The sequence below is a fragment of the Adiantum capillus-veneris genome, chromosome 1 (genome assembly GCF_014529385.1).
Source record: "Adiantum capillus-veneris isolate H3 chromosome 1, ASM1452938v2, whole genome shotgun sequence".
NCBI lineage: Eukaryota > Viridiplantae > Streptophyta > Polypodiopsida > Polypodiales > Pteridaceae > Adiantum > Adiantum capillus-veneris.
Window position 1 is genome coordinate 80,126,677 of NC_140931.1, and position 14,903 is coordinate 80,141,579.

A 14,903-nucleotide genomic window follows, 5' to 3' on the forward strand; every position below is an offset into this window, starting at 1 on the left:
GCTTTGGGCGGAAGCTGTAAGTACGTCTATGTACTTAATCAATCGGTCACCCTCAACGGCATTGGATGGGGGAGTTCCAGAAGAGGCATGGACAGGTAAACCGGTGAATTATGCATTTCTCAAAGTGTTTGGATGTGAGGCTTTCATGCACATAGATAGAAGCCTAAGATCAAAGTTAGATGCAAAGTCCAAAAAGTGTTTCTTCATTGGCTATGGAGAAGGAGACTTTGGGTATCGCCTATGGAATCGTGAAGATGGTAAAATCTTAAGGAGTAGGGATGTAATTTTTAACGAACAAAATATGTACAAAGATTACTTGGAAAGAAAACAAACAAAAGAAACAGGTGATGAGTACATGGAGCTTGAGGACGGTGAAGACTCAAGGACTGCAAACGGTGACAATGTGCAACAACGTCAACCAAATGAGGAGCCTCAACCTATTCCCCGAAGATCTACAAGAGCAAGTAGACCTCCAGAAAGGTTTGTTCCTTCCTTCAACCATCTCTTGATCTCAGATTCTGGAGAGCCGGAATCATATGAAGAAGCTATGCAACATGAATCCAAAGAAGAATGGACGAAGAGCATGCAAGTGGAGATGGACTCACTACATCGCAACCAAACATGGGAGTTGGTTGAGTTGCCTAAAGGTAAGCGGGCACTTCAAAACAAATGGGTGTACAAGCTAAAGGAAGAAGAAGGTGGGAAGAAAAGGTACAAGTCTAGGCTTGTGGTAAAAGGTTTTTCTCAAAAGAAAGGTATTGACTTCAATGAAATATTTTCTCCTGTTGTAAAAATGAACTCAATTAAGGTTGTCTTAAGCCTTGTGGCTGCTCATGATCTAAATCTCGAGCAAATGGATGTAAATACGGCATTCCCTCACGGTGACTTAGAGGAGGAAATCTACATGCTTCAACCAAAGGGGTATGAAGTAAAAGGTAAGGAGAAAATGGTTTGCAGATTAAAGAAGAGCTTGTATGGTTTAAAGCAAGCATCAAGACAATGGTACTTGAAGTTTGATCGATGGATGTTGGATCATGGATTCACAAGATACAACTTGGATCACTGCGTCTATACGGAGAATTTGGGAGATGGGAAATTCATCATCCTAATGTTGTATGTTGATGACATGTTGATTGCAAGTGCTAACATGCAGGACATCAAAGACCTAAAAGAGGAGCTGTCCAAATCTTTTTCAATGAAAGATTTAGGTGCTGCAAAGAGGATACTTGGTATGAAAATATCAAGGGACAGGACAAAGAAGACAATAAAGCTATCTCAAGAAGATTACATCAAGAAGGTACTAGAAAGGTTTGCAATGCAAAATGCAAAACCAGTTTCTACACCTTTGGCTGGTCATTTTAAACTAACGAAGGATATGTGTCCAAAGACACAAGAGGAGATATCCTATATGTCTAAAGTTCCATATGCTGCAGCGGTAGGTTCTCTAATGTATGCTATGGTCTGGACAAGGCCAGACATTGCACATGCAGTGGGAGTTGTGAGTAGGTTCATGGACAACCCAGGTAAAGAGCATTGGCAAGCTGTGAAGTGGATACTTAGGTATCTAAAAGGGACAACAACAAATGCTTTGTGTTTTGGAGGAACTGATATTTTTCTAGAAGGGTATGCTGATGCAGATATGGCAGGTGACAAAGATACTCGAAGGAGCACTACTGGCTATGTGTTCACGGTTGGAGGCACAGCAGTAAGCTGGGCTTCAAAGCTGCAGAAAGTGGTTTCACTTTCTACCACGGAAGCAGAGTATGTAGCAATGACGGAGGCAAGCAAAGAAATTCTGTGGCTGCACAGATTCTTAGAAGAGCTTGGATTCAAACAAGACAATTGTGTCTTGTACAGTGATAGCCAAAGCGCTATCCATCTTGCGAAGAACTCAGCCTTTCATTCAAGGACAAAGCACATTGAGGTGAGATATCACTTCATACGCACTCTTTTGGAAGAGGGACAACTAAATCTAGGAAAGGTGCATACAAGTGAAAATCCTGCAGACATGTTTACAAAGGTGGTCAACAAGGAGAAGTTGAGCTTTTGCTCATCTTCAATCGGCATTCAAGGATAAGAAGCCAGAATGGAAAACAGTCACAGGTTTGGTTTGGAGATCAGTCTCCAAGTGGGAGATTGTTAAGTATGGATCCTGATTTACCCTTGTAATTTTCTGTGGTAAAAGCGCACATTTGTAAGGCCCCCATTATGAGAAGAAGCCATTGTGCGTGAAGGAAAATCACTCACCGGAAACCAAAATTTTCACGGACAAGAATCAGGGGCAACTTTAAAGGCCTCTGGGGCGGAGGCCCCCGAGGCTTTTTTTTCGCCGGAATATTCTTTTTCCCCCGAATATTATGGCCGGACGGCGGCCGGAAAGTGGTCGGAAAACAACCGGTCGGTTGGCCGGTGGCCGGTAGTCAATGGCCGATGGCCGGTGGTCGGAAGTCAATGGCCGGTGGCCGAATTCAAAAGCGGACTTGTCTTCTCAAGGGCGGCCACACATGGGCGGATTGGAGGGTCCGATTTGGACTTATTCGCACAAGGGCGGCTACACATGGCTGTCTCTCATAAGAGAGGGCAGCCCTTTTGGCCTATAAAAGGAGGCCATTTCTACACACATTTCATAGTGTGAAGTTGATGCAACAAGGTGAGTGTGAGGTGGTGAGAGTGAAGCAAGGCGGGAGCTCCATTAAGGGTATAATCCCTTTGTAAACTACTTCTTTTTTTGAAGTACTAAAGCCATTGAGTGGCTGCTTTCCCGTGGACGTAGCCCACATTGGGTGAACCACGTATATCGTGTGTACTCTCTCTCTCTCTCTCTCTCTCTCTCTCTCTCTCTCTCTCTACTCTATAATCTCGTGTATATAAATCTGTCTCTCTCCATTAAGTAATCTACTCAATTATCTATTTAGCTACATCTTATTTCCTAACACCTATTTGGTTCATAGGTGTAACTCTTGGATGAGGGGGTTGCGGTCCTAGCACTGGAGGTGGCAACGGCGTGGTTTGGACCACATTTTGGGTTCTAGGGACCATGTGCTGTAATGGCAATTGTTGCTCCATGGGTGGGGTAGGCATCAATGCAGGAACTCGAGGTGAGTCTGCCCAAGCTATAGGCTGTCTATTTTCCATGATGCGTTTAAGCATTAGGCAATCCTTCGCTTGATGGCCATACCTACCACACGCGTTACAAATCCCGTTAAACTTTACTCTGAAAGTAGGGCATTCACTCGTAGTATGTGGGCCCAAGCAAATTGAGCACCATTGTTGCTTCCTTCTTGGATACATATGAGTGTTTTGTGGAGCACGATTACCCCTAAGGCTTTCTTGGATGGCCTTGGTGAGATCTGCCAAAGTCATCTCAGATATCGTTTTCTCTTTCACGATTGGCTTTATCTTCATTGGCTCATGCCCTGACGCTTGCGAGCTACTAGACTTTGGCTCGGCAGACACTCTTTCTCCTGCAATCATTAAATTATCCTCCAATTGGATTGCATTCATGGTGACTGCTTCCCAAGTAGTGATACCTCTAATGACTAGGCCATTATAGATACTTTCATGTCGTAGTCCCCTAATGAATCTATCGAGCAATTGGTTGTTGTTGAATCGCTCGTTTGGATTGCATCGAGAATTCAAATTCTTTAGGCGACTAATGAAGTCTCTCACGGATTCACCTTCTTCTCGTTGGGCTTTCTGGAGCTGAGAGGCTACACCCCAAAGTACTCCCTCTCGTATGTATTCTTTTAAGAACAGTCTCCTAAGAGTAGAGTAGATCGTTTTCTCTTCTACTCTTAAGGTTCTATACCAATCTCCAGCCTTTCCGCTTAGGGTCAAACTCAAAGCCTTACACTTATGTAGCTCATTGTGCTCTTCCAAGGAATCGCACACATGTTCAAAGACTTCCATATGCTTTCTAGCATCTCCGTCTCCACTGAATTTCTGTGTGAGCTTAGCTACTTGAACTGCCTTGCTCCTAGGCTCTCTATCAGGTGCACTACGCATGTTTTCCGCAATAGAGCAACCGATAGTTTGAGCAAATGCTGCCAAATCTCCTATTTGAGTAGGTATAATGGGTGTATGTGCTCCTGGAACCACATGTGAGATGGGAGTTGGCCTTGGCCTTGGCATACGCGAGGCTCTTGGGTCCCATATTTCGTATGGTGGTGTACTAGACGGTGGTCCGAAGTTTACAGGCGTGGCCCTAGGCATAGGGGGTGCCTGATATGGCATGTTATTATTAAATGGCATGGCTCCACTTGTATAAGAGCTTGGATAATGCCATTGTGGATTGTAAGCTCTTGGAATAATCGGAGGTGTAGGAGCTACATGAGGCTGAGGTATGACAGGTGCACATGATTGATACATACATGTAGGTATAGTTGGGGGCACTGTGCTACTAGGCATCGGCACAGTGTTAACAAATGAACTCCATGGTGTATTTCTTGTCATGCTCACCACTGGGATATGCATGGTAGCCGTAGTGTCATTAAGAGAAAGATGAGCTAGATCTGGGAAGGTAAAGCTGCCACTTGTGGGCTCAGATTGTACTGAGGCTCCCGACGAAACAACATATGGAGGATCAATGGGGCTCACTGAGGGAGTCTCCATTTGTGATAGGGTTGGTTGGCTGGCCTTTCCCGTATCCAAGAATCTCATTAGGCCTGTTGAAGGCATGTTGATCCCTATGTTCTGTCTTTCTAACTCGACAATCCTATGGAGGACATCACAGACTTTCTGTTGTTGTTCATCTATGCTAGTAGCACCCGATGTGGATTGTAGAACATCTAACCAACCCACATGATAGGTGTGTCCTGTGTACCAATCAGTTAAAGCTTCTGCTTGTAGGTCATACTCCCAATTTTGGTTTAGGAATATCCCATCTAGGCCTGGCGTGCTGGAGGTTTCCCTTGAAGTGGAAGCATTATTGCTCCCCATAGCTTGCCCCTCCGTGACTGCTACCTTGGGAGCACTCGGTTGCTCTGCTAGCATGATTGTTGTCATAGGAGCCTTTGCTTTCAGGGCTCGATTTTGTTCTAGCCTTCGTAGGTTCTCAATTTCCCTCTCCCTTGTTGCTTGCATATAGCGTTCGATCTCTTGTACTTCGGCAAGACTCCTACCATCGGGTAGTAAAACCTCAGAGGGAGATAGTCCTAAAGGATCAGGAGGTGCAGTGGTTGGAACATTCATATGTACACTCTCAAGAAGCATAGGGTCTATTTTAGGTATGAATGACGAATTTACTTCCCCACTCTCTTCATTTATTTCATTAACCGCATGTTCGGAGCGAGTAGCTCTACTAAGGGTCTCTTTTAAGCGGCTAAACACGCTGGACCCGGGCCGTGGGCCCATGGCATGCATGTCTTGACTTGAACTATCAGGGTTTGGTGTAGGGTACCCCTCCATGACTTCGTAGTCAGAGGAAGAATCACTAAACGCGATATGAGGATCTTGGGTCGCGCTACCTTGAGTCCCGGTCGAAGGTCCAGAACCTAGGGTGGAGGAATAATGGGTGCCCGCGTAAATGGAGGCACTACCAATATGCTCGTGCTCTAACACTCGTCCAAAGCGTAGGTTCATATGACTTGGATCCCCTAGAAGTGTCAGTGAGGGCCCGTGAAGGCTGCTCACCTAGTAATTTTGCGTGTTTTGCAACCCAAGTCTTTTCTTATTTATTTATTTTTTGATTTTTTGGTCCTTTTTTTTTGACTCAGCTATAGAATAGAACGTATGATAGCTCAATACAAGCGTCTCGGTCAGAGGGACGTGGCGTGCTTTACAGCCCTCTGTTTGGTCACTTTATGCCCTCGAAATCCCTAAAACCGTCAATTTCTAGTAGGGAACTAGGCCCAAATTAGAAAGTCTAAGGGTGCAAGTGGGAAGAGAAGGGAGGAGAGTGGAGGAGTTGCCCCACATGCTCTCATTCCCTCTTGAGGGGGTAGGGTATATATATAAGAGTGAGTCTAGTGTATATCATAAGACTGAGGCCCGGGCCTGGGCTTGGCCAAGCAAATGATCCCGATCCCGATCAAAATTTTAGTGTAGCCCCCCAGTCACTCACGCTTAAATATCGGTTTTTTTTATTTTTAAAAAATTTTGATTTTTTATTTTTTGTTTTTAAATTTTTTTTTTTTAAGGCGACGACCGCGCGCGATTTAGGTGACCCTTTCTTGGCCACACACTCTGTCACCTACCTAACCTCCCAGTCAACAGATCACAGACAGCTCACTACTTTATCTACTTACTAACAGTGCTGCTAACCACTGACTAATCTGTTAACTGCTTACTGACAGTGAGCTAACTGTCCACCTACTTCCTCTCTCACTACCTTACTGTGCAAAGACTGTGTGCAGACAAACCTTGACAGAAAACTGTGAGCAGACTGTGTGCAAGCAGAAATTGCTAACTGCCTTCCTACTTATTCATTCACTGCAAACAAGCTAACGACTACTAATTGTGCAAAGACTGTGTGCAAACAGAAACACAACATTATGCAGAAATCACAGAACTTGCAGACAACACAGAAATTAACAACTTGCAGAAAAACAACTCATTCCTCTTCCTCTTCCTCTTCTTTCCTACTACAAACAACTCATAGAAGAAGCACAAAGTGCCTCTTGGGCTTAGTGCAGGGCGATTCCCCGGTAGCGGCGCCAAAAATGTGCGCTCCTTGCCGCACTATCGAAGCAAGGGCCTTGCCTAACACTGTGTGCGAGCCATAGACGTCTCCAAGCACACAACTAGCTTAACTAGTAAGCTCAAAAGAGGGCAATGGTGTGTCACTCTCCGCTCTATGCTCCTGCCGTGGAGGATTCCTCGCCGCGAAGAAGAAGGAGACGCCGCTATGTCGCGCTCAACCGCTTCACCGCTGTCGTGCCGCCGCAATGCTCGATCGCTCTCTCTCTCTCTCTCTCTCTCTCTCTCTCTCTCTCTCTCTCTCTCTCTCTCTCTCTCTCTCTCTCACATACACACACACACAAGGAGGTGAAGAAGAAGAAGATGGAGATGGAGATGGAGCAAGAGCACTCTTCTATTGCACAAATGAGAGAATAAGTGAATTTTAGGTTTAGTTGGCTTTTATATGAGCTCACCCCATTCACACTTGGGCGCCCATGCTTAGCCAACTAATCCCTTGAATGTCCCGGTTAGAGTGCGCCTCTCATCAGCGATCACTCTTACCCTTTTCCTATTGGTCCGACAAGCCCGGTACCTGACTCTACCAAATACATAATACATGTCCGTCGTAGGTGATGGGGTGTCCATGAGCCGTGAGGGTTAACAGGGGGGCAAAGGGTGTTTGCTTTGCATTAAAGGAAGAGGGCGAATCTTGCCAGATTCCACTTAATAAGAGTGGACCGAGTAGGCAACATATTAGGGTCAAATGTAACATCATAGGAAATTAGATCATCAAGAAATTAGATGGCAAGTGGCATTTGGTAGCCTAATCCTCACAAAGCATAAATGGATTATGGAACTATTGGTAATCTATAAGTGGCATTTGGTAGCCTAATCCTCACAAAGCATAAATGGATTATGGAACTATTGGTAATCTATAAGTGGCATTTGGTAGCCTAATCCTCACAAAGCATAAATGGATTATGAAATATTGGTAATGTATAAGTGGCAATGATTTGGGCATTCTAAAATTCCTATGGAAATTTTTATTTAATTTTTTATTTTTAAACGGAAAAACTCACAATGTGAGTGAATTATATTGATAATCCCAAAAATTTACAAGATCTTGCCATGCTCGTGTCGAGCCATGACATCATCAAGAGACCATAATTACATCGGCTATTTGGGGAGCCACCCCTAATGGCCTGCCCCCTATTAGGTAATCCTAGACAAATCATCCGAGTTTTGCCATGCAATTGGAAGAATCCTATGGACATATGCTATGCTCAAAGAAGGCCATATAGTTAAGATATGCCCTCATTTTGTCCAAAGGAGCTAGCTTGGTTGGTTGAGTCTTTGTTCTTCCGTGACCCGGGTCATGAGTTCAAAGGCGACCAAGCGATCCTATGCACTCTTAAGGACGTTCGTATTGATTCTACGGGATGTGTACGATTTGCTACAAAAGAAGATATATCCTCATCTAAAAAGAACACATTCCTAAGCCACTTCTTTGGTGAATCGTGTATGATAGGGCAGCATGCTTACTTTTAAAAGAGATGCTTCAATGAGAGTTGTTAGCACATTGTACTTCTTCCATGCATAGGGCTTGTTTTCATTGCTTTACTTATTGCAGGTTGACAACAGAGCATGGCTAGCCCTAGACTAGTCTTTCAAGTCTTGCTTTCATCTGAGCATATAGATTACCGCTCAGATTTCTTGTCTAATCTTTGAGAAGCTTTCCACGCCAAGATCTCCTTCAAACACACGGCGGTTCCTTGCCTTCCATATATGATGAAAGAAGAAGTACCTAATAGTTTGAGTGCAGATGAGAATAGCAAGACTTCCCAACTTCTTGCCACCAAGGAAGAGATAAGTCTTGAAGAATCTAATACACCATGTCCTTTGGACCCACTTGCAGATGTTCCCTGTCAGGCCTGGCATTCCATGAATAGGTGAGCTAGATCCTCACTAGCTATCCTGCACCCCAAGCATCGATCTGACCCAGTTCCTCTCTCCTGGATCTTAACACCTGTCAATAAATCTCCCCACATTAACTTCCATAAAAATATCTTCTGCGGTCACTTTGGCTTCGATATGTTCTCCATGACTTTCTTCCACCATTCTTCCAGCCATTATCTTTTCCATATTTTGTTGAGGGGGATAGACCAATTATTCTCTTGTATAATTGCATAATATATGCCTTAATAATGGGGTTTCCATAACATACTATTTTCTGGCCATCTCTAGGCATTCCACTCGAACTCGGATTCACAGATTGGCATTACAACATTGTCAAGCTCTTTAATCACTCTGTTGACTAACACTATCTCACAGCCATTTAGTTGATACTACGTTTCCATAAGGTCAACGTTTTCCCAACTCTTACTGCTATTGTCCCAGAAGTGAGCTAGCCGATTCAGACCCTTATTATTCACTTTCCTGGTAATTTCTATCCAATAGGGGCTTTGTGGTGGTTCCACAACTTTAGATAGCCAGGGGGACCACTGCAAGACGGAGTTCTTGAAGTACCTGGTTTCTTCCCCCCACTCCAAAACCCCAGCTGCTCTTTTAGACCTCCTTACCAATTCCCCTGAGATTCCCCCCAGGCTTAGGCTAGACCACGAGGGGGCTAAGAGTTTGTCTTGAAACTCTACTCCTTTCCACTTACCACCTTTTGAACCAAGTTTAGCTGCATCTAACATATCTTTGGTCATGATAGCCGAAGCTTGGTCCTGTTTGACCAATGAGACCACAAATTTTAGCAAGCCTTAGCATGGGCAATTGGGCTAAGGATTCCGAGACCTCCTTGGCCCACTGGTCGAGGGGCTGGCTCCCATCTGGCCCACTATCATGGTCTAGAGGATTTTGCGTTGTTTTTTCACAAAAATCTTTTTACAAGTTTTAAGAACTCTTTCCATTGACACTTAGCCATCTTGAGAAGTGGGCTGGTGAAGGCAATATAGCGGAGCAGGCAACGGTCATATTCTTAAGCTAGTTTTATTTAAGTGCTACTATAGACATGAAAAAAGTGTTAAATCTATCAATGCTTTTGTTGTGAGAAATGAAGCATCCCCCCCAACACCCCCCCCGGCCCGTGCGCTCCCTCTGTGCGACCTTTTTATTCAAAAACATAGGCTACAAATCGTACACCAAAAAATATCATGGCTTGGTATACCATGACTAAAAAAAATCAAAATTCTTCCCATTTACAATTGATGACTTCCAATACTTAGCCAAGGCCTACTAGACGTGTCTCAAAGGCAATTCACTTCTCTCTCTTCTTTCTTTTCCTTAAAAGGGCTCTCTCTTGCATTCCTTTTGGTTGTAATATGTTTCTCTCTCTCTCTCTCTCTCTCTCTCTCTCTCTCTCTCTATATATATATATATATATATATATATATATATACACACACACACACACACACACACACACACACACACACACAAAGGAAGTAGGCAATTCCTTTTACGTTCACCACAAGTTTTTAGCTTTTTTTAATTAAACTGTTTTTTATTGGCGCTTCTTTTTACACCAAGATGCCCTCTTCACACTTCCACTTCTCAAAAACTTTGGGAAGGGTGTTGAGTGCTGAGGAAGCATCAACTTTGATATGCTCCATTCGTGGTACTTTAAAAATGTCACTACATGTTTCTCCCGTAGCTTGTGGCAAGAATGTGTTAAGTAGCCTACTTTGGTAACTACAAGATATGCTCCAATCAGATTCTTCATGGTACTATATACACAAGAAGTTTTGAACAAATTCTCACAATATTTCCCACATTGTGACTTACCTCAACATCATGAGCTTCTCTGAGGGAGGCGCCGTATACCTAGCTAGGTACGATTGGGGGTAGCGGACCGTCGGCCCGGTGGGCGGGCCGGGGGTCCCCGCCCCCAATCGTACCTAGCTAGGTATGCGGTGCCTCTCGAGCAAAAGCTCATGATGTTATGCATTGTATAAAAACATTGAGAAAGACTCCGTTTCCCTACATGAGAAAATTTTATTGTGTATGTTCTTGTCGATCTTGTGGCAATAATGTGTTTAGTAGTTAGTTTGGTAACGTTTAACTTGCTTAGTTTCGTTATGTTAGCCACTATTAAGCAACTCAAACGTTACCAAACTAACTATAAACACATTTTTGGTCAATCTTGTGGCAAGAATGTGTAAGTAATTTTTGATGTCCTGATTGTTTTTTTTTTTCAAAACTTACGATTTGTCAGTGGATTGCATTAAGCACATCATAAAATTTACAACACAGCCTCAACTTCAAGTCGAGCATTGAGGTGCTGAAGATTACAACATGGACATGTACAATCTCTCACCAAGACTAATCATAACCGGTGAACTATAGTTCTAAGCTTTTACTTCTCACAGGTTGACAACATGGCATGGGTAGCCCTAGACGAGTCTCTTGACTTTTCTTGCTTCTGAGTGTTTAGATCATCACTCTGCTTTCTTGTATAATCTCTAAGAAGCTTGCTACATCAAGGTCTCCCTCAAACACATGGCAATTCCTCGCCTTCCATATATGGTGAAAGAAGAAGTACTTGACAGTTTGAGTGCAAATAAGAAGAGCAGGGCTTCCCATCTCCTTGCCACCAAAGAACAGATCAGACTTGAAGAACCTGATCTACCATGTCCTTTGGATCCACTTGCATATTTTCCCTACCAGGCCTTTGATTGCTTGGCATTCCGTGAAAAGGTGGGCCAGATCTTCACTAGGTATCCTACACCCCAAGCAACGGTCGCGCCCAATTCCTCTTTCATGGATCTTTAGCCCGTCAATAGAGCGCACCCCACATAACATTCCACAAAAATATCTTCAAAAACAACGGCCACTTTTGGCTTCCAGATGTTCTCCATGACTTCTTTCCATTGTTTTGATTGCTAATACAAGCTCGCTTTTGTAGAGCAAAGCACATTAGAGTCACCCACATGCATGGAACAACACATATGAGGTAGTCTCCCTAATGAAACCCAAATGGGTGCAGGGATATAAAAATCAAACCCTTAGAAGTAACTAGAGCAAGGGGACGCACGTTCAAATTTATTTATCATGGCTTGGAATTCCTTTCATTTCAAGGTATCTATGCAAGCATGACAGATAGGTCATCTACCTTAAAGGGGGGAAGCTAATGCTCAAATTTGGAAGGTAGCATGTGACACCCCTTTTTTCCCCTCCAATATCCACAAAGCCGGTGGGGCGTTCTATCACACCACTAGGTCTTCATTGAAGACCTTTGTGGTGTTTAGACACCTCCCCATCCCCCTTCTTATTTCGTTAGCATGCCCCCCCCCCCCAAAACCCCTCCCCCTTTCTCTTCTTTCCTTAGCATGCCTTAGATGAGAAGGGAGAACGTCATACAAATGTTTTTATGCCATTGTTAAGTGAGTGAATTGTTGGGGTAAAGGCAGTGTGCCTTTTACCCCGGCCGGATGCACCAAATGCATTTGATTGCCCATCATCTATACACACACCTTATTAGTTATTAGATACAGAAATAAGGGGCTCTCTCACATTGTGGTGAATAGCTCCATCTACATAGCATGTTTCCTGCTTCTTTTCCCTCCCGCTCTTCATGCACCATGCATCACTTCTGCACTCATCACACTCACAAGTGATATCAGAGCTTTGGTTGTGTGGCAGGTGTAATGCGATGGTCAAGTTGACAGCTCCACAATGATAAGCAGATTGATGGCACAACAGATGGCCTTATCCTTCTTTCTTTGTAACAAAAATAGAAATCCATTTTAATGTGTCCTTTCTTGTGACAATGATAGCATTCAATGTTCCTTGTGTCACGTCCATGGATCTTGCTACGTGCATTCTTGCGACCTTGAGAACGATCACAAATGCAACGATGACCTCTCTGCCTTTGATTGTTCTTTTGAGTACTTTCACTTGCCATATGTGCATAACCATGCCCACTAGTGTCAAGAGACTGACGTTGGATCTCTTCCATGATTAAAGCACTAGTAGCATCACTAAAAACAAGTTTTCCCTTGGGACATAGTTACTAATGGTAGAGTTAAATGTATCCCATGATGCAGACAAAGAGAAAAGAAAGAAAATGTTTTCATTTCATTATTGAAATTCAGACCCTTTGATGTCAACTGAGTAAACACACTATTAAACTCGTTCAGATGTAAATTGACATTGCTACCTTATTTTATGTTAAGACACATAAGCTTCTTCATCAAAAACACTTTGTTCGATGCAAACTTACTATTCCATGCAATGCAAAAGAATTTTGTAAGCAAAGTAGAGGACTTGTGGGAAAAATTTGGCAGAGTCTTCTCTGTACGAGGAGAAAGATCTCAACCCACATCAAGCCAAAATCACCGCATAAAGTATCAAGAGTGTTGAGAGGGCATAAATTGGCATATATTTCAGAAAGAAACTGTCAAACGGCTGACAACTTGGTGTCAAAGTACCTATATTTGTATATACATGTTCTATGGTGAGGTTACAAATGGAGATCTCCAACAACCTAATCCACCTCACACTAGGTAACCCAACTCCCAGTGCTTGACTTCAAAAAATATCATGCAACGACCCTCACGAAAGGTTATGCAGACACACACTAGCCACAGTCTCAAAAATGGCTCTTCCAATCTAAGTCTTAGAAAAGGTTGAGAGTCTACTAAGCATATGAAATAATAAAACAACTTTTTTTTTTTTGTCAAAACTCACAATTTGTGAGTGAATTGTAGTAATCACAACAACAAAAAACAAAACAACCTCAAGCTCAGGCCGAGCCTTGAGGTGCTGAAGATTACAAATTGAGTGTCCATAGCCTCTCACCAAGGCTAATCATAACTGGCTTTACAAAGTAGGTGAACTATAGTTCAAGGCTTTTACTTAATGCAGGTAGACAACACAGCATGTGTGTCCCTAGACCAATCTCCCAAATCTTGCTTGCTCCCAAGCGTAAAGATCATCACTCTGCTGTCTTGTATAATCCCTGAGAAGCTTACCACATCAAGATCTCCTTCAAACACACGGCAGTTCCTCGCTCGCCAAATATGGTGAAAGAAGAAGTATATGACAATTTGAGTGCAGATAAGAAGAGCAGGACTTCCCATTTTCTTCCCAACAAGGAACAGATCGATCTTGAAGAACCTGATCTGCCATGTCCTTTTGACCCACTAGACTGTCTGGCATTCCATGAATAGGTGGGCCAGACCTTCACCAGTAATCCTGCACCCCAAGCATCTATCGAACGCGATTCCTCTTTCTTGGATCTTTATGCCCGTTGATAGAGCACCCCACATCACCTTCCACATAAATATCTTCATAAACTACAACCTATTACCATATACATGTGGTAGTAATGTGTGTGAACACACTAGGACCGCCGGGGCATCTTTTCCCTCTTTAGGAGGTTTTTCCCCCCGAGCATTGTATATACGCAAAGACTGAATTCAGACTTTTTCACGTAAATTGACCAACATCCGAGGGAAGTACAGTTCCAGATTAGCAGACCTGATCCAGAAAATGAACAGAGTATAAAATACAGTAGTGGTTGAGGTTAACTCTCCAGTTATACCAATCATTACTAAGATAACCTCTAGCAGTTAAATGCTTTGATTTGATTGCCGAAATTAAATGCTTGTGTACAGGTATATTCAGCAGCAAAGCAAGAAGTTGTGCGGAGACTGATCCTTTGCCAGGTGAGTGGTTGGATTTGTGATAAATTGCATTGATAAGTTTGATGAATTTAAGATCAGGAAGATACATTTTTAGAGACCAGAAGGTGGCAGGTGACCAAGGTAGCTTAGTGTCCACCGAGGAGAGTGTAACTCATGCAAGGCTAGATCCACTAGCACCGATTATTGAGGAATGTAGTGATACTGACACTTCATCAAACAAATCTTTCTTCATGATGGGTAGTCAACAGCCAGGAGGTTTCACCTATGACGGACCAATTCCAGGAGGAAGCACCTCCCTAAATCCTTTGAATGATTCCAAGTTCACTGTGATCTTCTTAGAAGGAACAAACTCGAGGGGAGCCCTAGTCTATTCTGACTATCGAGGACGCAAGTGCATTTGTATTGAAGAAAGACAGGCTCAGAGATTGGAGATAATTTGAGTCTATGATGATGGAGATAGATTCCGAGATGAAAAGGGTAACCACTTCAGAAGAGAAGGCTTTGGTGCCTATGCATGCATATTATGAAGATCCCAATGGATATGCGGCAAACCTTGTCTATTATCCACTGGAAGAACCCTCGACCCCAGAACCATGGAGCATGATAGGAAATATAGGACCACCAACAGCTGCA